General features: G+C 42.8%; 1 protein-coding gene across 1 annotated transcript in view; it reads right to left on the bottom strand.

Moving 5' to 3' along the window:
- Positions 1-21,461, bottom strand: part of LOC309664483 (uncharacterized protein) — a 151,586-nt gene extending 130,125 nt beyond the window's left edge. Inside the window, exons 1-2 of the mRNA XM_082470004.1 lie at positions 20,768-21,461; positions 16,598-16,743 (exon numbers count right to left, since the gene is read on the bottom strand). The gene's annotated coding sequence lies outside the window, so the exon portion shown is untranslated. The remainder of the gene's footprint in view (positions 1-16,597; positions 16,744-20,767) is intronic.
- Positions 21,462-24,306: the final 2,845 nt, after the last annotated feature.

Below are 24,306 nucleotides of genomic sequence, written 5' to 3'. Positions count from 1 at the left end.
GTAGTGTTCTTACATGCATATGCCCATCTGTACTCATAGGCCTCTGTAATCTAGTTTCCATTCACCTATCCTGCTTCTCATCCCTTCATTCACTCTTCCACATTCACAGTGGGGCTTGTTTAATTTCTAGAACAAGCCTGGCTCTTTGCACACAATTTTTATTGCTTCTGCTTAGAATGTGCTTCCTCAGCCTGGCTTGACTGGCTCCAAAATGGCATTCAACTCTGAACAGGAATATCACCTTTTCTTATGCAAGTAAGGTTCCCCAATTTTCTCTCTAACACTGTTTCTTGCCTTCAAATCATTTTGAGATTCAAAAAAACTTGTTCATGTGTTTTTTAAAATTTTGCTTTCCTAGCTATCTTACCCAGGAGTAGATAACTACATGGGGACAGAAACTCTAGAAAAGAGATAATTTAATGATGAGCTTTCTTTATTCGTCATATTTTATACTGTTAGAAGAATGAGGCTAGCAACTGAATTCTGTCCCCCCAAAATTCATATATTCAAGCTCTATCAAAGTGATGGTATTTGGAGATGAGGCCTTTGGCAGGTAATTAGATTAAATGATGTCATGAGGATTAGGCTCTATTAGTGCCCCTGTAAGAGGAAACCAGAGAGTTTTTTCTGTCTCTCTCCACCATGTGAGGACACAGTGAAAAGACAGTTGTCTGCAAGCCAGGAAGAGAGCCCTCACCAGGCACTGAATTGGCCAGTACCATGACCTTAGACTTCCAAGCCTCTAGAACTGTGAGTTGTTAAAGTCACCAAGCCTATAGTATTATGTTATGGCAGCTTGAGCTATAAGAGTACTAAATGGAAGAGACATGGAGGAACCCTAAACACATATTGCTAAATGAAAGAGGCCAAACTGAAATGGATACATACTGTATGATTTCAGCTATATGACATCCTGGAAAAGGTAGGGCACTTAAACTATTCTGTATGATACTGTAATGGTCAATGCTTGTCATACATTCGTCCAAACCCATAGGATATGCAACAGAGTAAACTGTAATGTAAACTATGGATATTAGTTAATAGGAATGTATGAACTTTGGCTCATCAATTGTAAAAAATGCCCCACACTAATGCAAGACGTTAATAATAGGGGAAACTTTGGTTTGGGGAATAGATGTGAGGGGGTGTATGGGAACTCTATACTCTGCTCAAATTCTCTTTCAACTTAAAACTACTCTAAATATAGGCTACCAATTTATTTAAACAAAATAAATCTAAGTTGCCTCATCATATTGTGAGGTTATTACCATCTTACAGTTTTTCTATTTGACCTACTTCTTTAATGTTCATTTCTATCTTCTTTTATCCTTGTAAAAAATATATCAAATGTTTTGTACTATTTCACCTCCCAGCCTATTATCTTTTTAGTTATATGTCTTTCACAAACTTTCATTGGAAACTACATTAGATATCCTTGACTTATTACACTCTATGCCCATTACTATTTTCACCACCTCCCTAGTAATGCTTGAACCTTGGCTATGACCCATTGTCACCTCTGGACAAATAGTTTCTGCTCTATTTTCTGTCTTCTGTCCTTCTGGGCCACGTCTATCTACCATCATTACCCAAAGAACTGACTTTACAGATTCTATATGCCAGTGTGTAAGACTTGCAGTGTTTTAAGAAGTATCCCAACTTCATGATGATGATTTGGGGTCATTACCGAAGCACTCAGGATCATACACACTATCTTAAGGTAGTTTTATAGGACAACGCACATTGGTATTTTCCTCCTATTAACAGACTAGGAAACTGTGGGTTGATCTGCAGATATTTTGATTAAGAAAGCAGGATATGAACTCTGCTTCTTTGCTGGGGTACTTGGCACTGCTCCTTCTCTTGCTGGGACATATTTTGCGCCTTTACAGCCTGGCATCTAGGCGTCCTGATCAGATTAATGTTTGGCTTCATTGGATACGTTGACCAGTCTGATTGATATTCTGGTACATACAGGGTACTTGGTCATGGTTGCTCACCTCTGAACCTCAGCTTCATCACCTGCAAAGTGCAACTAATAGCACATCCGCTTTGTGGGGTTTTTATGGATTTGGCAAGCGTCATAGTGCCTGGCACGTGCTAGAGACTCAGATGATGCAGTAATTACCCAAATTTGCATTTTCAGTGGATCCTTCCCACCTGGAGAAGGTGACTCACGGCCTTGGGGGAGGAAGAGCAGGACAAACAGCAAGGGCAGCAAGGGCCAAGGCAAGGAGGTGAGAACTGACATGCAAGGGGGCCTCATGCTGGTATCACCAGAGGGCCCAGAGTGAGCCAGGATGTGGGGAGAGACTGGCCGGTCAGTAAGACCAGGCCAAGAAGGGCCGTGTGAGGGGGCTTATCTTTTACCTTGTGGTAGAGGCCATCCAAAGGAGAAAGTGGAAGATGGGTAGGTATAGACTTCTCCCTTAGGAATTGTCCTCGGGGTCTGTTTATCTCTTGGCAGGGTCCATTCAATGAGTTGGCCCCTCCAGCACATTCTAGAGAGGACTGGCCATGTCTGACCCTCTGGAGATACAGCCCTGACCTCCTGGCCACCTCACTGAGGAGAGGGCTCATGGGGGAATGGGAATCAGCCTCACTCTGCATCTGTCCACCAGTCCTGCACCCTGGACTCCAGGACCACTCACTTGCAAGAGACACATCCAGCTGCCAGAGGAAGTGACATTTCCTGACTCATCTGGCTAAGAATGAGCAGAGTATTGCTGACCATTCCAGGGGAGTAGCTGCCACAGAAGATCAGGATGGGTACAAGCCATGGAAGATCAGAAGGAACAAAGGTCAGTCCACGTGGGAGTTCACATGGGCGCCTCACAGTCACCAACATGCCCTCGAGTTTCCCTTCCAGCCCAACACACACTCCACCTGCCCACAGTCGCCTGTGCCACCATCACACAGCCCCACAGAGCTCCAAACATCCTCAAACACACAAACTCCCTACCTATAAGCAGATGCCTGTGTGCCCAGAACCCTCCTGCTCCAGTATACATGCACTACAAACCCCAATAAAATCACAGCCACAGTCTTGAATACAAAAACACACCCCCAACGGCCCCCGATAATCAAACACCTAAATCCTCATATCCCACAAAAATCCACCCAACCCCATATAACCCCCCAATGCAAACACACAAACCCTTCAACAACAGCCAAATACATTCAAACCAAACTCACATACTTCTTAATATAAGACACAACCCCCCAAATCCAAATATAACACATACAGTCCCCCCACAGCTGTGAACATCCACGTATGTACAATGCCTCAGAAGCTGAGACAAACACAAAATACCATCAGAGAGACACAATGTTTCCAACCTTCTCCTAAATACTCCCCCCACAACACATGATGAACTCACACCCCCAATACAAACATACACCCATCTCCCTCTTGAGATACTATAAACAGCCTCAGTCACATCCCCTGATTATACACACACAGCTAGCAACCCCAATTTACACTGACAACCCCAGTCTCTGCAAATTCCTCCACACCAAAAATACACTCCCTAAACTCTAACCCTACAGGATGAGCATATGTATAACCCCTATACTCTGAATACACACAGATCCAACACACAAAACATTAAAATGCATACCCCTACCTCTTCTCAAATGCCTGCATACACAGCCTCAAAACACCCAGAACCAGCCCCACCACCCAGCCGCACCATGCTACACCAACCGTACACTCATAAAGGCACTCAGGCCCCTCATCTCTCCCCAGATCACACATACACAGTCTCTACACAGCTTTACTATTACCCCAAACTGTCCTATACCCCAAACACACATCCATGAGTTCCCCACACAGCCCTTACCCATGACAGAGGCAGCTCTACCAGGGGCATCATGGCACCCCGAACGGGCAAATGCCGCTGAGGTATGTGCCTCCTATGTTGCTGCAATTCTTGCTGCTGTTGCAAATCATCCCTTGACCCCACCGAGGCTGACTGGGACACCCTAAACGGGAAGTGGCAGCATATGAGTCAGAGAAGAGGAAAACTCCCTTCCAGGTATTCCCTGTCACCATCCACTGCACCAAAACATCGGATGACCAGCATGAACAAGAAACAGAGACATGTAACTATACCATGATAGAAATGCAAATTTTTCTAGAAAAAATTTCTCCAAGGGAAGGGGGAGAACTGTGTTCCCCCTAATTATAAAGCCATGCTGTTACAATTCAAAGAAATGTCAGATACAGTACAACAGGCATTGGACTGCATCCATGTTGTAGCTAGATATGAGAAAGATAATTTTTCTGAAGCCCCAAATCTCGCTTGCCAGTAAAGGCACATGGGCCCCGCTGCCCCATCGGCCAGGAACCCAACAGAGGACCCTTAAGGGATATAGGGACTTCTGGGACCCTTACTGGTCTCCACCAAGGGGTGGTGCTTCACACAGCTCCATCCTTCATGGGATGACTAACAGACCTCCCTGTATTGGCAGCTCTGGAGATCGGGGTCCCTAATGACGTAACCTTGGGACAGCCCAAACACAAGGTAGAAATTTTTGCTCAGGCATTACAGACTCTTCAGCAGACTGGAGTGATGGGCAGCTGTCACCTCTCCGAATCCTGTACCCTGACCTCTGCCAAGGCCTCTGCCTTAGGGACCTGGCAGATCCCTGGAGCTTGGCCCTCCTCTGGGACAACTGCCCATATACTTCTCTAATTATCCTTGGTACACACATAAACAACTTTTCTTATGGCTCTCATTGACAACTGGAGCTCAAATTACAGTGCTTCCTGGGAAACCCTTCAATTATAAGCAAGGGCCACACGTTAGATTACAACGCATAATAGTCAGGGGAGTGGAAAGCATTCAGCTTCCATTGAATGTCACTACTGAAACAATCTTTATTAAAAATCTTGTAGTGGTGGTAGCCCCTTTGGCCCTACCCTTTCCCGTTACAGCTATGGATGCCTTGATGTACCACAACGCCATTTGGAACAAACCCAAATCCCTGGTCTTCCTGGTGGAAGCTGAATATTGGGAGCCCATAAGACTGCCACCTAAGACAGCAAATATCCCCCAATAACATGTATGACAGGGGGCTGTGGGATTGCACCCCAAAATTCAAAATGTATGACAAGAAGAAGTCATTAAACACACCATTTCTCCTTTTCAATTCCCCCATTTGGCTGCTATTAAAGCCTGCTATTAATGAGTGGTGCCTTATAAGCAACTACTGAAATATCAGTGCTGATCCCCACTATTAAGGCTCCCATTTCCAACACTGTCCAGTTAATTAAGGATATCCAAAGGGCTCCAGGGAATTACTTTGCTGTGACAATCTAGCTATTATGTTCTATTCAGTACCAGTTATTGAGGAGTCCCAGCTGCAGTCTACTTTTACTGCAGAAGGCACCCAGTGTGTTTTAACCCGTCTGCCTACTGGCTATCTTAACAGCCCAGCTATTGCCCACAGTCTTTGCTGGCAAGACCTGGTGTCCCCTTGCACCGTCTGGCACTATACTGATGTTCTAATCCAGAGCCCCTCAGGAGATTGGTGCACGAGGCCCTAACATGGTTGGTGACCCATCTATAACATCCAGGTGGGCTACTGCCCCACAGAAAATTCAAGGGCTCTCCACAACTATTACATTTCTGGGCATTAACTGATCCTCTAAAAGCCAGGAAATTCCTCTTGCAGCTAAACCTCAGCGGTTAACTATTCAGCCCCCCAACACACTATAGCAAGCCCAACTCGTCTTACTTAGGTCTCTTCACACTCCGGAGGCAACAAATACCACACTTGTCCATCATTCGTAGACCCATTTATGCAGCCACGTACAAACCCTCCATATTTTACTGGCGAAGAGCTAAACAATAAGCTTTATAGCAGGCACAAAGGTCAATTAGTCAAGCCCTCCCACTGGTTCCCCCTGGCTGCTCCTTCTGGGCTGAGAATGGACTATGTGTCCCGGAGCCTTTGGACTAACACAGCTCCTCCTAGCTGCCTGTGGGCTTCTGGACCAGACGGCTGCTCTCTACACCACTACACCCCCTCAGAACCGATTTGGGAACTGGTTCGTTGGTTTTGGTCTTGGTTTGGTGTGCACTGATGCCAGAGTTTGCTTGCGTCTTTTGCGTTTTGGTGTACACAATGGGAAATACTCCATCTACCCTGAAGGAGAGCCCTTTGGGGCCTATATTAGATAAATGGGTGAAACATAGCCCTGAGCCTATGACTAAGAAACACATGATATACTATTGTAATAGGGTGCGGACCCAAAATATAGGATCAGAAGGGCGGTAGCCCCTGAATGGCTCACTCAACTTTTATAGGATCTCGCAGTTACAAGTGTTTTGCAAAACAGCAAGCTGCACCGGCAGTTGTTCCAACTGCCCACCCTCCCTCCATGCCGCCATCATATTCACCACCTCCTGTTTCCCCTACCCACGGGGATCAAATAGAAATTTCTGTGTTAACCCCCAGAGCACAGGAGCCGGATTTAGTATCACCATCTAAGACTCCACAGGCCACCCAATTTGGACCGGTAGCCACTTCCACAGCAGGGCAATTTCCCTTGTGCTGACAACTTATAAGAGGCCAGGCGACGCCCTTGGACTTGAGACGTCCGATTCTAATTTCCCCACAGGAGCCCCAGGGAACTTTGACAGTGGGGAACGAGTTGATTGACTCTCCGATAGATACCACTCCCCAAACCCTCCCTGTTTATCTAAGAGGCTTGTAAATATTAAACAAAGGGGAAACAAAGTCATCCTAGGAAAAACTTGCCTGTATCTTTGAGATGCAAACGTCCTTTCTGGTCTTCTCCGGAACCCTCATCTCTGCCATCTTTTTAAAATGCATCTTTTTAAAAGAGGGTAAAGTAATTTAGAAATTCACTTATCAAGGATAAATAAAAAACCTAAGTGTCTTTTCTGTAAAAATTCAGCCATCTAGACAAGTCAGTTTGATTTTTTCCATCTCTCAGAAACCTAATTTGAATCCAACCTCTTTTTGTAAACTGATGGGTTTCACATGGCTGTACCTGACTCCGTGCTGAAATTTGGAAATGACAACTATGACGTCTCTGTATGTTTGTGTCCTTGTATGTGTCTTTGTCTTTGGATAACATTGCTGAGGTGGATTTGTGGATGAGCTCTATTTAATTGGCTTAAAGAAAAGTGAGCACTTACAAACCAAACTATTCTAAATACAAGAGAAATTGAGCTAAATGAGCTTCAGGTTCATGTGAACTGGGAAATAGTCAGTATTAATTAAGACCTGGTACTAACGTTCGTTTGTTGATCTAATTAATATAGACATGCTGTTAGAGTCATCAACATTAAGTATAATACTTTTATTGTGCCTAGGTTTACTATAAGCTAAATAAAATCTTGTTGTATCTATTGCAAATTTGTCAGCAAGGAAATAACCTGATGTGAAGAAACTTTTAAGGAAAGAAAATGCAAATGAAATAAGAGCTTTAGGTGAACTTTTAAAAATAGTTATCTTTTAGGAAGGTCTATCTAAAATTAGTCTCTCCAGATATTTAACCACTTGAAAGTCAGAATTGTGCTAAAATAAGTGACAGAAGGTTTATGGAAAGTGGACCCTGAAAAAAAGAGTTCTGTACATGGTCAAGATTGACTAAGTTTAAAATAAGTTTGAGTAAATAAATTTTAAAAGTAAGCTGGTGCAAAATTTGAATTTCGCTTTTCTCTCTGTTAAGAAGACAAGGTTTCTTAAGATTTTGGACTGCCTTTGATACCAGATTTTAAGTTTTTCTACCTTTTAAGAGATCTGTTCTGTACTTGCCTTTGAAATCTTTTATTGTTACTTTGGCTAACTGAATAACTATTGTTTCACAGTGACATGTGATCCTATCTGACTGTTTGAAACCCTTTTCTTATTTTTCGGACAAAACTTCCCAAATCAAATTATAATGAAGTTCCTTTGACCTCTAGCTAACTTTGGGGTGCTTCAAAGGGCCCCTGAAACATCCCAAAGAGAGATATTAACTAATTCGGTTGACTTGGTATGTTGAATTACACGGGAAGTGTTGTGAAATAAGCAATAAATCTTCTTAGGTTACATTGTATGCCAAATGATACAGGTATTCTACAGATTATATGGAGTTCCTAAAATTTGGTATGTCCTGGTAAAATGTTACCAGTCAGAATTCTCTTTATTATCGGAAAGTGTTGCATGTCACCGCAGTAACCACGTTACTTTGTCAACTGCATCGTAATCAGATTTAAACGTGCCTTCTCTTTGTTTCTTTTCAAGTAGCCAAATGTATGTCTCAGCCCACTCATCTTTGTAAAAATAGACATAGAAGTCTTTCAAATGCTGTTTTAGCAGGAAGTTACTGATGTGTATGTGCCGTTTACAGTGATTCTGTATATACTCCCCAGCTTCAAAAACACTTAGAACTGCTGCTGTGGTTTCTGGAAGAGTCAGTTGTTGGTTCCTCAATTACACCTGTGCAGCTCGGGTCTGAGTTTTTAAAGAATAGTTAACTTTTAAAGAAGTTTCTTTATCAAAAGAGCAGTTTGAGTTATAACCATTGTTTTTGCTGGGTTAACATTGGCTTCAGTTAAATCGTTTCAATTATAGAGTAAGTGTTAACTATGGTGAAGAAGCTTGTCTCATTTTTAAATGCTGAATCCCATTTTATTTCTTGAATTAATGCGATAGAAACGTCAAAATTCCGGACCACTGGAATATGCCAACTTTTTTGTTTTGGGGTTGTGTGTATTGTTTTTGTTGTGCTGATTTGTTTGCTTGTTTTTTAAAGAAACTGAAACTGCTATGTCTGCTAGTGGAAGAAAATGCTTTGTTTTGCTCTGAAGATTCTGAAATTATTCAGGCATATCGTGGTTCATAGATTACAAAGAATAATGCTAGTTAAATGCCAATGAACTATTTTTACTCTTTTTATACGAAATGTACAAAGTTCGGGGGGGGGTGATGGTGGCAGCGGTGCCTCTTAACTACCTTATGTAAAACACTTGAACATTTTCATCAATATTGCCATCATCTGTTTAATACTCCCAGTATATTTTCTCAACGTGTTTACCTAAAGTTGTATGGAATGACATAATAAGCAATAAAATCTGAATTACACCCCCCCCCAAAAAAAGTGCCTTCTTAAGTCTTTCGTCATTGTACACAGTTATGGTTTCACTCTGATGCCTTTGCAAAAATGCTTCCTCTTCAAGAAGATTTATAGAAGGGACCTTTGGATAAATACAAGTTTCTGGTTTTCAGACCATAAAGGTGAACTGGGTAAGATCTTGAAGAATTCTAATGGGAAACCTGATGGCTTCATAAAGCTGTTAACAAAAACGATTAGTTGCACATAACTGGGTAAACTGGTGACTATGGTTATAATTTTTATGGTTTCTATCTGAAAAATGACTGTTTTAAATCTGTGTTTTCCAGGTGTAAGCAAAAGTCTCCCCTTAAACTAATTATGACTTACAGTAATTTGTTAAATTATACCCTTGTAAGCAGAATTGAAACATTTATCTTTTTCTCTCTACCTGGTTGATCCTGCCAGTAGCGTATGCCTGTCTCAAAGATTAAGCCGTGCATGTCTAAGTATGCACTGCTGGTACACTGAAACAGTGGATGGCTCACTAAATCAGTTATGGTACCTCTGGTCACTCGCTATTGCAATTGGATTACAAGTAGTTATACTGATCATTGTTCTTTGTTTCCAGATTGTTTGCTCTTTGTGTCTCCCTGCTGCACTGTGTCTTTGTTAACGTTACTAGCTGCATTACTTATATCCTGTCTATTTTATAAGATTGATGTCCCTTACAGTACCCAGTATGTAACCAGGCCTCCAACAATACTTCTATGGCTAAACATCTTGAGGAAATAGATCACATTTATAACATAAAATAATTGTAATAGTGTGATTCTAGGTATGGGAGGAAGAAACAAGGGAAAATGTCTCCTGGATCATAATTAGATAGAGGATCCAGAGGATCTTTAATTATCAATAGGGCCTAGTCCAAAAACTAGCACCTGGAGTGGCATATCAAGAATTCTCCCCTGACCTGGGATAAGCCTCCCAGCACCGTGGGACAAAATTTGATCCTGAAATGTCTCCCAAATATTGATCAAAACCCTGACCAAGAGGAGAGGATCTGAGAAATGGAATATTGCCTGACACATCAGACATTAGCGATTGCAGCCCTCCAACGTGAGCCGGTGAGCCCTGACGAAACTCAGGATATGAGAATATAGGATACAGGCCCCAGGTAGCTGAGGTACATATCAAATGAATGATTTCAGTGAGCCCAGACTCTTGCATCTTCCCATACATAGAAAACTGCCAAATTCCTTAACTTGAGATGCTGCTTCCCAGGCTTGGAGCTCTCAAAATTCCCGTCAAATAGATCATAACTCTCAACTTTTAGGCTGAGAATATTTTTCTAAGGCTACAGGTGTAAAGGAGACACTTTCCAGAGAGGAACAAAAAAAAAAAAAAAAAAAAAACAACGTTTGGAACACTGGCACCGATGGTGGACACTCCCGGAAAGTTCCATCTGACGAAGCAATTAGAAGGACCGTCACCCCTTTTTCCACAAGACTGTGGAATGGACATTGAAAGTAGGGAATTGTAACAGGGAGGAGCCAAATCTGACTACACGTTGGATCTGTTTCTTTTACTTTAACCTTTGCCTTCCGCTGCTTTTGTTCACTAAAAGGATACTGTCTGTACATAATGGCCTGCCTCGGGGAACTCTGTTCCTCTGCCTGAATGTTAAAACCAAAGTGCCTTTGTTCAGGGAAACATACGGACTCTGTCCACCTGTGGATGGCTGCAATTAAGAAGAAATTAAGGGCTTCCCTGGTGGCGCAGTGGTTGAGAATCTGCCTGCCAATGCAGGGGACACGGGTTCGAGCCCTGGTCTGGGAAGATCCCACATGCCACGGAGCAACTGGGCCCGTGAGCCACAATTACTGAGCCTGCGCGTCTGGAGCCTGTGCTCCGCAACAGGAGAGGCCGCGGTGGTGAGAGGCCCGCGCACCGCGATGAAGAGTGGTCCCCACTTGCCGCAGCTAGAGAAAGCCCTCGCACAGAAACGAAGACTCAACACAGTCATAAATAAATAAATAAAAGAACGAAAGAAAAAAAAAAAAAAAAGAAATTAACACATCCCCTCCCTGAGGCTGGCCATTCCGGGGGATATTCGCAAAACTTATGGCCCTTTTACTTTACCTCCTCATCTCCTCCCCATCTCTGTGCTATAAAACAAACTGGCATGCAAACCCCGATAAGATGGTTATTTTGAGACTTTAGTCCGCCATCTTCTCGGTCTGCTGGCTTTCCGAATAAAGTCATATTCCTTGCCTCAACACCTCATCTCCGACTTATTGGCCTGTCGTGCGGCAAGCACAGCAAGCTTGGACTTGGTAACATCTTTACTCAGGACACGGTGTCACAAAATGGGACATTGTTTTCTGTTTGTTTGTTTTGTTTTTGTGTTTTGTGTTTGTTTTTGTTTTGGGCTGCGCCACGTGGTTTGTGGGATCTTAGTTCCTCGACCAGAGTTCGAACCCACGCTCCCTGCAGTGGAAGCTCGGAGTCCTAAGCAATGGCCTACCAGGGAATTCCCATGGGACACTGTTACCTTGCAGTCATGGTCCTCACCTTTGTGAGACAGAGGTAGTAGTGTAGCAGGATTGAGAACGTTGTAAAGTTTAAGATAAAGATTAGGTGGTGAAAGCAGGATTTTACAGGAAGTGAATCTAGTGACACTTGCAGTGAAACGTTGTCAATTCAGAGTTAAGAAGACTGTGGACAATGTGTGGAGTTTGCAAATAAACTTCATTTTCTAGAGTCAAATCTACCAAGGCTTCCACTAAATTTGCAGTTGTGGCTATAACCTTAAGACAACTGAGATAGGCATAAGCAACTGAATCAAGTTGCATGCTATAATAGGCAATAGGCTTATGTTTACTACCATGCTCACATAGTTCCGCGGGGCCTGATTATGCCATTCATGCACAAATCAAGTAAAAGGTTTTGAATAACCTAAAGTTAATCTATTAGGTAGAGATCTCTTTGCTAACTTAAAAGGGCTAATATATTTTGCCTCCAGTGGAGATCTCACCTTAAAGTTTCCAGATCAACCTGAACCTGATCATTTGGGTAACCCTAAGGCAGGCAGCTCTTGCAGTGCTTGTTTTAGCCTTGTAAAAGCCTGCTTATGTTTATCTTCCCAAGCAAAGGATTCAGGGACTAAATCTTTAATAAGTTCATAGAGTGGAAGAGGTAACAGAGAAAAATTTGGAACCCAGAGCTTGCAATAACCAGCTAAATCTAGAAATCCACAATGCTAGCACTTAGTTGTGAGTCTAGGAAGTTCCTGTATCAGCCTAATTCTCTCTGGAGATAGCTGAATTCCTTCAGTGCTTAGATTATGTCCTAGGTAATGAACAGTGTCTAGAGATAATTGTAATTTTTCCTTTGTGTTCTTTCTCAGCTAACTGTTGCAGCAAATAAATGGAATCTTTTATGCATGCCTTATGGAATCTTTACAGTAGCTGAGTACAGCAGGAGGTTATCTCCATATGGTAAAAAGGTTGATTTCTCAGGGAACTAGAGGGTACTTAAATCTTGGTGAGGTACTTGGGAGAAAAAAGAAGGGGTCCCAGTGAACCCTTGAGGCATAAAAGTGCAGGTATATTGTTGATTGTTCCAAGTAAAGGCATATAGATATTGGCTGTTGGGTCTCCGGGATGCTGAAGAAAGGTGAACAAAGGTCTCCAACAGTAAACCATTCCAAGTCAGTTGAAACTTGTGACAGAAGGGTGGCTAGGTTTGGAACAACAGGAAAACAGGGAATAACTATTTTTATTAACAGCTCCCAAGTCCTGGACAAATCGCCATCCTGCCAGGTTTCCAACCAGGCAAGATTGGCATGCTGCAGGGACGAGTACAGGAATGACTACCTCCCGGGAAATTAAGTCTTCTACAATAGGTGTGAGACCTTGTATGACCGCAGGCTTTAATAGTTGTTGAGGAAACCTAGGGAGAGGTTTAGCTACATCTATCTGAATCTTTATAGGTTTGCATTTTTTTATTCTTCTGATGTTAACACTGTCAGAAGTAGCCCCCAAATTTGTAGGCATCTCCACCAAATTAGAGAACTTGTGCTGAACTTCCTCTTTTACGTCCAGGACAGATTGTAAGGAACATAAATAATCAGGTTCAGGTTGATCAGGAAATTTTAAGGTGAGATCTCCACTGGAGGCAAAATGTACTGGCCCTTTTAAGTTAGAAAAGAGATCTCTACCGAATAGATTAACTGGGGCTATATTGCATAGCAAAAAGGAATCTTGGTTGAGATAAAAATTCTCTCTGAACTTTATTAGGTACTCCCACTATGGAAACATCCTCTTGACTCAGAGGGACCTGTTGTTCTTTGAGGGTGGGAGTTAGAGTAGAAAGCACAGCTCTGGTTAGGGCTAGGGATAGGGTGTTAAAGGGTTAAGTAATTATGTTTACAGTTAGGGTTAGGGTTTAATGTAGATTTCAAAGTAAAATATGAGAGTGGGGTTTAAAGTAGAAAGCATAGCTCCAGTATCAACTGAAATTTGGCAGTTTTTCATCAATTTTCATTCTATTTTCCTCTGGGCTGTTTAAGGTAATTGCTGGTAATAGTTTACCAGAGAACCTCTGGAGTTCTGCCAACTAGGGGAGAGGGTCATGGGGGGGCCCTCCCTTTGAGACAGATATGAGAGCATTTGTGAAGAGTTTGCATAGGACCTTTGAGGACACCTTTTTTTCTAGTGTCCTCACTGATTACAAATGAAACATCAACTTTGGGTCATCGAATTGATCATGGACCCCTAGGAGGTTGTAATGGGGGAGGCCTAGGTGTTATTTTGTGTCTCTTGCCTTAGAGCTGTTGTAACTGTAAGGCTATGAGCTTGGTGAATTTCTGTTTGTGATCTTGCTCCAAGGTCCTTTCAAAATGCTCAGCTATAGTCAGGAGTTCAGTCAGGCCTACAGCCTCCCAGCCTATTTTCTACCCTTTTATCAATCCACTAATCTCAGAAGATAATCCATTTACAAAGAGGGCAGTTAAAGTAGGCTGAGTGGCCTTTTTATTGCTTGCAACCCCAAATGCTGTAAAAAGAGAGCCTACAAACTGGCTCTAAAGTCTTGCACAGATTCACCCCTCTTTTGTTTGTATGAGTGAATAATAGGCCAATCATTATTAGGCCAATTAATAATAGACCAAGTGTGAGCAGGGAAGATTTTAGGAATAGCTTATAAAAGGTTAGTTGTTATTCTGCAAGCCTTTTTAGGTTGAGGATCTTGAATATCATCCTAGGGATTATGTCATTTTGCTTCCCGCGTCCATTCTGGGGCTTCCCCCAGTCCTACCAACATGTGTACAAGCGGATAAAGATCTAGCAGTTTGGGGACAGAGGCCGTGACAGTGACTCTAAATTCTTCAAAAAATGTTGGGATTTCCTCCCTAGGTTTAGAGAATTCTTTGACTATAGCTCTCAGTTCAGTCTTTGACCAAGGGGTAAAGGACACCTGAGGGGGCTCACCTGCAACCTCAGCTAGTTTTACTTTAAATGGCAATTGTTAAATATTCTCTTGGGAATAGAAAAGTATTTCAGACAGAAAATGAGTAAAACAAGAGTACTCAGGTGAAAAAGGAAAGGGGGGGGGACAGTAGGAGTTAAATCTGCAGTCACATCCGTCCTATGGTCTTTTGTTTCAGGTACCTTTTGTCTCTGTAATTTTTCATTAGCTTTTTGTTCTAAGTCTCTAAACGAAGCTATGTTGGAATCTTGAAACCTTCTGTAAACTTTTACATACCAATTAAAGCAGGCATCTCATTCTCCCTGTCCAATTTGGGAACCCTTGCTCTCTAGTGTTTTCCTTAAATGAACAATCTTGTCTAACTGGAACATTCCCCACAATGACCATTGTAATTCTAGATCAATATTAGTATAATTTTGCCATCTTTCTAAATATCTACAGCCTCCAGGACCATAGTTCTCAAATATAAAATAGGCAGGTGTGCCAGAAGCTGGCATTCTCAACTCTTTGGTGATAAAGGATCTCATTTCCTTAGCTAGCTTTTGTCAACCCAAAAGAACACACAAAAGAACTGCGCCTTAATATATCAGCAGTAACAAAGAGATGTTACTATGTCCTGGCCAAAAGAAGGCCTGGTATGCACCATCACCAATTCCCAGGGATCCCTGGACTGAGGAAAAAGATCCAACCAGCAAATCCCAAGGAATGGGGACTGCAAACTGATGCCAAACAAAATGGAGAACTACAGCCTCCACCAACAGTTCCAAGCATGGAAACTGAGGGCTGATTCCAAACAGATGGGGAAGTGAGACTACACTGTCAGCAGTGCCCAATGTGGAATCCAGGGAACAAAATTAGGGGCTAGGGTTTACCACTCAAACATATACTGGCAATAACCAAGAGATGTTACTGTGTCCTGGGAATTTCCATCTGAAACGCTAGGGGTTTGACCTCAGGGAGAATCCTCTACCAGCCAAACTGACCTGCCCTGTAAAGGAAAGCCAATTAGATTGCGAGCACAAACTCAATCAAAGAGAATGGAGCTCAAACCAAGAGGAGCTTACCAACAACTTTCAGGAATGGCAAGAAAGACAGTGAACTCCAAGGAGTTGTGGGCACCACACCTGTTTCTCCTCGTCCCAAATGTTATCAGAAATTTGCTTCAGATCCCATCATTGCCACCAATATATTTATCTTTTTCTTTTTAAAAAGATAAGCAATTAATCATAAAATCATCCTGTTAGCAGGAGGAATCGTAAGAGTGGATTTTAGAAAAGTGCACATACATATTTTTATACAGGACATTTCTGGAGGGATACATATTAAACTATTAGTGGCCACCTCTGAATGCCACCAATGTATTAAAAAACAAGATTTAACTGAGTAAATTTGAAGACTTGTTTTGAATTTTGGATAAATTGGCTTTATTAAACGATTCATGAATCAGGCAGCATCTCATCTGATAGAAAGGGAGATACTCCAACGGGTTACACAACATGGAAGGCTTTTTGTTTTTTGGCCATGCCACATGGCATGTGGAAATCTTAGTTCCCCGACCAGGGATCGAACCCATGCCCCGTGCATTGGAAGAGCAGAGTCTTAGCCCCTGGACCACCAGGAAGTCCCAGAAGGCTTTTAAAGTAAAGAGGGTGGGACAAGGAAAGAAAGTCATCATCAAGGGAAAAAATGAAAGTTCACTGGAGGAAAGTGAAACTTCAGGTGACAATGGCTTCTCATTGGCTAAACTGTGGAATTTTCTATTAGCTATTTCTATTTTCTATTTCTTGTTGCTGGCCAGGAAGGAAGTCTTCCCTCCTCCAGCTGGGGTAGTAAAGGGGTTGCACTTCCTGTTTGGGGTCAGTAAATGACCTCTTCCTGTTGGGGTAATTGATGATGAGTGACACGGCATGAGAGAGCTCCCTCTACGGGCCTTCCAGACTCCAATTCTAGTTGAGGTTTCCTTTTGTTAACATTCACAGCATGTTTTATTGGCAGGAGGATTCACAATGAGGGAGAAAAGGCCACAAGACTCACCATAAAGAAGGCTCAGAAATTCCTGGGTGGGTCCAAGGGAAGCAGAAGGTGGTTGTGGGGTCAGCTGGCGGCCACAATGATCACATGGTTCCATCTGATGGGTTTGCAGCTCGATGTAGAATAGTGAATAAAAGGGTCAGTTCGTCCTATCAGAGGAACATGAAACTGAGATCATAAGCTTCCCACTGCTAGAAGCATCTTGAGCCTTCAGAAAAGAACAGAAAACAGGTGTAAAGGGTTTGGGAACATCAGAGTCATATCTCCTCAGAGTGGGACTCCCCAGGCTCTCCAGGTCTCAGTTCCCAACTCTCCCTCAGGGACAAAGCCTCCCCACCTCTGTCCTTGTCAGCTCACTGATCCCTAGAGGTCCTGCCTATCCCTGAGGACTTAGATTTCCATGGAGACAGGTTGGTTGAGACCTAGTGATACAGTTGACCAGCCTGATGCGCAACAGTTCCCACCGCCCTGGGGCAGTTGGGCTCAGGGACACATGGCTCTGGACCCCATGTGGAGAGTGTGCTTGCACGTCAGCTGTGCCCCAGAAGAGCCAGTAACGCCTGTAGCTGTCCAACTGATTCTCAGGGTATTTTCCTGGGAGAGCCCTTGGTCATCTGACCTCCTATCCAGGAAGTCCCATGACTTTCTGACTGCTGCCTGTCACGCCAACAACACACCTGTGAAGGTTCTGCTCTGCATGGCCATCTGTCCACCAGGCCCCCCCTTCTAGGGACCCAGATGCTAGGACCACACAAATGCTGAAGGAGTGTCCACCTGCCTAAGGTACAGACACCCCTGTATCCATCTGCATGATTTCTACTGGGAATCAACAACATTTATGGGGATTCTTTGGCCCTAAAGAACAGACCAACCTGATAGGAGCAATGCAATGATTCACAATTACCAGGGTCAATGCACATATACAGGGGCCCATAGCCCCAGATGCCCCACTCACAATTCACATGGGTGTCCCATACGTACCCACCGATGCCCAAATATTCTTGCTTCATACATACATACATCCAAACACGCACATCAGTGGTGTGCTGGTAAGTGCTAAAAAACTCTCCGAGAAAGGTGGGAAAGACTTCACCTCTGCTATCTACGTGGTATAAATATTCCCAGCATGACCAGTTTCAAGCTACCCACCTGACATCACTGAACACAGAGCTGGGAAGAGACATGCACCATTGACTATCCCAGGATAGTATGAACCAGTTCCAGCACATCCCATACCTTTTCCTATGAATTTGTGCACACAATCCACTTACACCCCAAGTAGAACCCTCAACTCCCACCACAGATATATAACCAAAAGGATACCACATATACATATGTGTTTGTACATATACATATATATATATATATATATATATATATCCTGAACACACACGTACATTTCTACCCTCACCCTGAATAAATACACAAACAGACCACCTCTTACTACCTAAATTTTTACAGACGAAACCTTACTCACCCTGAATATTCACATTCCACTCTCACAACTATATATACACACACAACATGGGCCTGAAAACAAACATGTGCAACCAATATGCCATCCAGATGTACACACTGAGTACCTAAACACACAGGCTCACCAAGTACACAACTGTCTCATGTGCAACCCAAAAAAGACCCATATGCAGTCCCACAGCCCTAAAATACATATACTCCAGGATTCCTGCATACACACATAACCTACACCGTCTACTGGTTTCCAAACACACAAACTAAACTCTCACATCCCCCAGAATACATACCCCAGAAGCCCCAGGAACTCAAAAACACACACAGCCACAAATAACTTATTCTTATCAAATACAGCTGACCCTTGAACAGCTTGGGGGTTAGGGCGCCAACCCTCCATGCAGTGGTTCTGCATCCATGGATCGTGTAGTAGTCCTGTAGTATTTACTGGAAAAAAAATCCACTATAAGTGGACCCGTGTGGTTCAAACGTGTGTTGTTCAAGGGTCAACTGTACATATAAGTCCACCTCACTAATACTGAGAACACACATACAAGCAACACCACTAAATTCTTCAGGCATTACATTTTGAAATAGACACATAGAGGACTCTAAGCCTCCTGATACACTCACAAATCACAAATACACACACCCACAAACTACTCATGCGTATACACCCCAAATGCTCAGGCACACTCAAAACAGAAAAACACCGACAACCTCTGCAGTCTTACTAATATACATACACAATTCTCACACACCTATGGACACACACATGCAAATATTCCCAAGCCCTGAACATACAGATCCCCTCCCAAACACTATACATTATGCTACCTCTCCAGAATACAAGCTCCCCACCACTACCCCAACATATAAACTGTATATGTGTGTGGGGGTGTTTATATATATATATATTTCTACCCTCACCCTGAATATATAGACAGACCACCTCTTACTCCTACCAAACACATGTATAAACACCCTAGCATTCTCCAAAGAAATACACTTTGAATACTCCTAACAACTCCATACCTTATGAACAAACTTTGATAATGCATGAACCTGATGATGGACACACACACAGATTAGAATACACAAGTAAGATACATGCAAGTATCTCCAGCAAACCATTTATGAAACAACTTCTGTATATCAAATTATCCCTAGCTATTAGGAGCCAGCTCACACATATGCAAATACTAACAAATACCCGTATCACATATTTCTAATATATAGAAATGCAATTGTCCAACTTCCCTGTAGAAACATAGAGCCCCACCTCTTTATCAGATATACATATACTCACTTCCCAAAATATATACGCTTAAGAGGCTCCTACTGAAAATTACAAATGCACAGCCTCAGCAAATATTCCTCCAAGTGGCCATGCCCCTTGAATACACACACAAACTCATTTAACACATAACTCTCCACAAGTCCCAAATAGAACCACAATTACCCAGAACACTACAAATATGCAATAATATCACCCTATATGCCCTTTGTTCCAAATACACATACAGTACCACACTACTGGCATATACATAACCCCACATTCCCAACCTCTCACACAGAATTAACTCTGCCATCTTGCAGAATACAGAATCATACAAACACGACATACCTACATATACAACATCCACCAGTCCCAGAAAATAGTCACAGACTTGCCCTCTACACATCCAAATATACATAGACAGCTCCTGAAAATGCACCCACACAAACACCCCATAACCATACAACATGCCCTGAATACACAAATGATCATCCTACATTCCCCAAATATACAAAATAAACAGACTGGACACCCAAAGTAATATACACCACTGCTTTTCCTGACATTACCCTTACGCATATGCAGATAATCCTTCCAAATCCACCATTAGACACACATAAATCCCCAAATTCATGGGTGATAAAAACACATGTAAACATATTCCCCAAACACCAAATTACAAACACCTAACCACCAACTCCTTGAGTATGCCTGCGTCACATCTCAACACCCTCCAAATACAACACTCACTCTTACACCCTCTCACAAAAACACAGGCATGACCTCCCTTCAGACACAAACATCCACAGACAAAACCAACCCACACATTTGACTACATATCAGGTTCCCACCAACCAATTAAATATGTACAGACCCCATCTATGCTTGCAAATCAATCATGATTTGACATCAGACTACAAATACATGTTTACTACCACATTCAGCAAAGTTGCTCCCATCACTGACAAAAGAATGCAGTTTGGACATAAGTGGTGATTGATGTTTTTATGATAAGAAGGAAGACACTAGTGAAACCATGAGTGTGTTCCTTCGATCTTCACTCATTTTCCAATCACCTGAGCTACACCTTTGGAACCAGATGAGGGTTTTCAACTCGCAAGAACGTCCCTCTAGCTTTTGTACTCTTCAGAACGCGCAGCCTAGTACGGCACCTGTTTAATAGCTCACACACACTACTTACCCCCCACTGTAGGCCCCGCAATCACTGAACCCTTCATGCCGCCGGCTCCCCAGTGGTGCCAATAACCCTGGGGTAAACCCCTCAAGGGAATCGAGCTCTATGGGGGCGTGAATCCACATTGTGGGGAGTCTCCTTACACGGACAAGGGCACAAATAACCCACAGGGTGAACAACAGCGCAGAGCGGCGACACCTGAGGGGTGAAAAGTCCCCATACCCCTTACCTCAGGGTTCCTAGAATTGACTCCAGAGGCGGCCATGACAGGCCCCGCCCCCGCCGGACGGCCGTTGGGGCCCCAACCTCCGCGCTCACGCATGCGCTCCTGTCTTCCGGAGCCGAGCCAACTGCTCCAACAGACGCCAGGAGCTGTTGGAGGACGGAGTTCCGCGTGCCTGAGAGCCCCGCCCCAGTGGGCGTGCGCAGGCGTGCAGGCGCGGGGCACGCGGGGATCTGTTCCAGGAGGTCTCTGCAGGAGAGGAGAGAAAGGCAGGGTCGGGCACGCTACGCAGCATCTCTGGCGACGCTCCTTGCCGGGAAACTTCGTGATGGTCTCTTCTTAAAACCAGCTCTTGTGAGATGTGCACTCCTGATTTTTCTATTGCACACGTGAAACCCATGCACTTAGCTACAAAGAGTTCTGGAGAGCTCTGCTCTAAGCACAGTAGCCTCAAATTGGGGCAAGTGCTTTCATGCCCTTTGGACTGCAGTTCCTTGGTTCTTGTTTATGCCTTTCAAAAAACAGTAGGTCCTTTTTCCTAGCAAGCCTGAAGTTTCCGCTAAAGAACAATTCTAGCAAAGAATTCAGACCTGGGAAACACTCTTAAGATACTGTCTCCTGACTCCGTTCCTAGAGGTTTTCCAAACGCATTTACTCTACTAGAATATTTTTTCTCAGTGTATTTAATACATGGAGGTTTTTCAATAAATGTTGATTCACAGGTGTTTCCTTTGTACGGTTTTTTTCTTTTTTTAATAACTTTGAGAGAGAGTGGACAATCTGGGCCAATTTCAACACAGCAGGTAGTATGGGAACAATTTTACTTTTCCTCCCTCCTTTTTTGTAATATCTTGCAGACTTTCAGTTGACATTAAAAACAACAACAACAACAAAAATAGTAGCAGGATCAACTTACTGGCCTGACTTTGTAATACTTCCCAAAGAAACTTCAATCATCAGATCCTCTTTCTGGTCAATTGCAAGATTAGAGCATTTCTCACTCAACAGGATGCCCCTGAAGACCACTCACATCTAACAGCACTAAGCGCCTCCAAGTGCACAGACTTGAAAACTCCACAAGACACAAACATGGTATCTCTTCGTTTCTTTAACGTTTCGTGATTGAGTGGAAGATGAACTGTCTTCTGAGGCTTGTGATGCATGTCCAGAGTTGTTTTTTCTCAGTAGTCAATGCCTGCCCGCAGCCTCTGTGCAGGAATAGTCAGAGATCATGATCCAAAGGACTTTTAGATACTCCCTTCTGTGACTGCTCTTCCCAAATTACATTTGGGCTAATTTGATTATCTCTGTCTCTGGGGTGTAGGATTTTGAAGTATTACAAAAGTGATTGCAGAATTGGGACTGGCAAATTTTTGCACAGTGCAATTTTTGTATCAGTGGCCTTGAGAAGAGTCCTTCAAATACTGTATCAGAATTATGCGTGAGACTCTTGTAAATAATTGGTTGAATGACTGAACAAAGGGAGGAAGCAACAAGGAAGCCTGCCTTTCTCGAGTGCCTGGGTACAATATTTTGCCTCACCATCCCTCTAGTATGAAGTTATTGGTTGAAAATCATATGAGTTTTCCTTCATTGTAAAAGCTCCAGTACTGAGCGATATTCCCAAACTGTTTATTTTTTTTCAGTCCCCGACAGGAGTTTCTTTAGATATAAAGTTCACCATGCTGTTGCTTGAAATATTCTCACCTTATCTTCTCATCTTCTTCTGAGTCAATTGTTCCTGACAAGGGGCAAGGAACTTCTTAAGCACCAACAGGAGTCTTTTTCACACTGCGGAACAGTCCTTCTAAACCTCTGTTTCCTTCCCCAACACCCCACAATCAGTTGGAGTTCTACTGCAGCTACAGCAGTGAGAGAATCTCGTCTCCCAAGAGATTTGGTTGCCATCCTCTGAGGTTTTCAGCCTTCATCTCCCTTGACAAGTTTCCTAACAGTCCTCTCTTCTCACAACACAAAACACGAATACTCTTTCATATCCTTTTGATAGTGGTAAACTGACTGACATGGATTCTCAATATGAAAATAATAATCAGACAAGTTTTGTAAAAGGAATGCTACCATCATTCCCATGCAGATGGGGCCATATGCAATGATGAGCCTAGATTGTAAAGAGCAAGTGTATGTAATGCAGACAGGAAATTAACAAACTTGTAAGCAGGGCTTGCAGGCTAGGATTTAGATGGAAGTGGGCTTGCCTGAATGGGGATTGGACACTGGTGGATAAACTCTTGGCATTGTGTCAAGGTGCACATCCATCTCATGGGTAGTGGACTTTTAACACCTAGAAAAACCAGGGCTCTAGGATGTTTAGTCCCTTTAACATAAGGAAAGAGAAGAAGATTTTCTGCCTTCTTGTTCCTTACTTCTGTCCTTACCCCTACTAAGCCAAGATGTTCAGTGCTATATGATGGCTCTTCCAAATCCATTTCATCCAAAGAGCCTGCAGATTTTGTGTATGTTCACAATTGTGTTTTCTGTTGGAGCCAAGGTGCACACTTGAGTCTCATCACTCCAAGTTCTCTTTCTCATAAGGATGAGTAACTGATAATAGCTTAGTATGTTCTAATTTTTTGGTAGTGTTGCCAGATAAAATACAGATTTCGAGTTAAACATAAATTTCAGATAAACAGGGAAAGAATTTGCAGTAAAACTATGTCCAAAATGTTGCATGGGACAAAGTTGTACTAAAAATGAATTCATTGTTTATGTGAAATTCAAAAGTCAAATTCAGTTAGGCATTTGTTACTTTTCTTTACTAGATCGAGCCACCCTATTCTTTCAGGTGCTTTGAAATGTAAGAGACTGTAGAAATTCTTGTTCTAGGAATCTAGTGCAGAAACAGAGGAGCCACGATACCCGTACAAAGACAATCATTGGAAATATCCTCAGATATATAGGAACATATATGAATTTTCAACTAGAAAAAAAATGAAGGCATTTTAAAACATGAAAACAGATTGCCTTCGTTTTTAGTTGCATGACGTATCTCTGGGAAGATTTTAATGAAAGAGATAACACTGGTTTCCTCCGGGAAAGAGGATTGGGTTGACAGGGGAAAGAGGTGGGAGGAGGACTCGCCACTGCATATTCCATTTTGCACAATTTAATTTTGAACCATGAGAAGGTGTTACTCGCTTAAAATATTACATTAAAATCATTTAAAAGGTAAAAAACTAAATCTTTAACAACCATGGAATACTATGAGAAAGACATTTAGTGAATTCTGGTCTTGGACATGGGGGCTGCATGGCGGTTTTTTGATGGACGGGGGCTTTCCAGCACAAAGGATCATTAGTAAGGCTGGTCCTGCTGGATGTTGGTTGGAGCACAAGGACCACTCCCTTAGGAGTGATGTACATACAGCAGTCAGAGACACTGGATCTGCTGAGACAATCCTAATTTCAAATACTCAGTTCCATGTGGCCATAAATACCCAAGTGTTTATCAGACTAACAGTTCTGAATTTTGTTCAGAAAGTCTAGTCTCTGTTGAAGTAAGTCAAGAGCCAGGTAGGAAGCAGAGTG

This window comes from Balaenoptera physalus (assembly GCF_965194825.1).
Source record: "Balaenoptera physalus genome assembly, chromosome: 7".
Lineage (NCBI taxonomy): Eukaryota > Metazoa > Chordata > Mammalia > Artiodactyla > Balaenopteridae > Balaenoptera > Balaenoptera physalus.
This window is presented reverse-complemented; position numbering and strand designations above follow the sequence as displayed.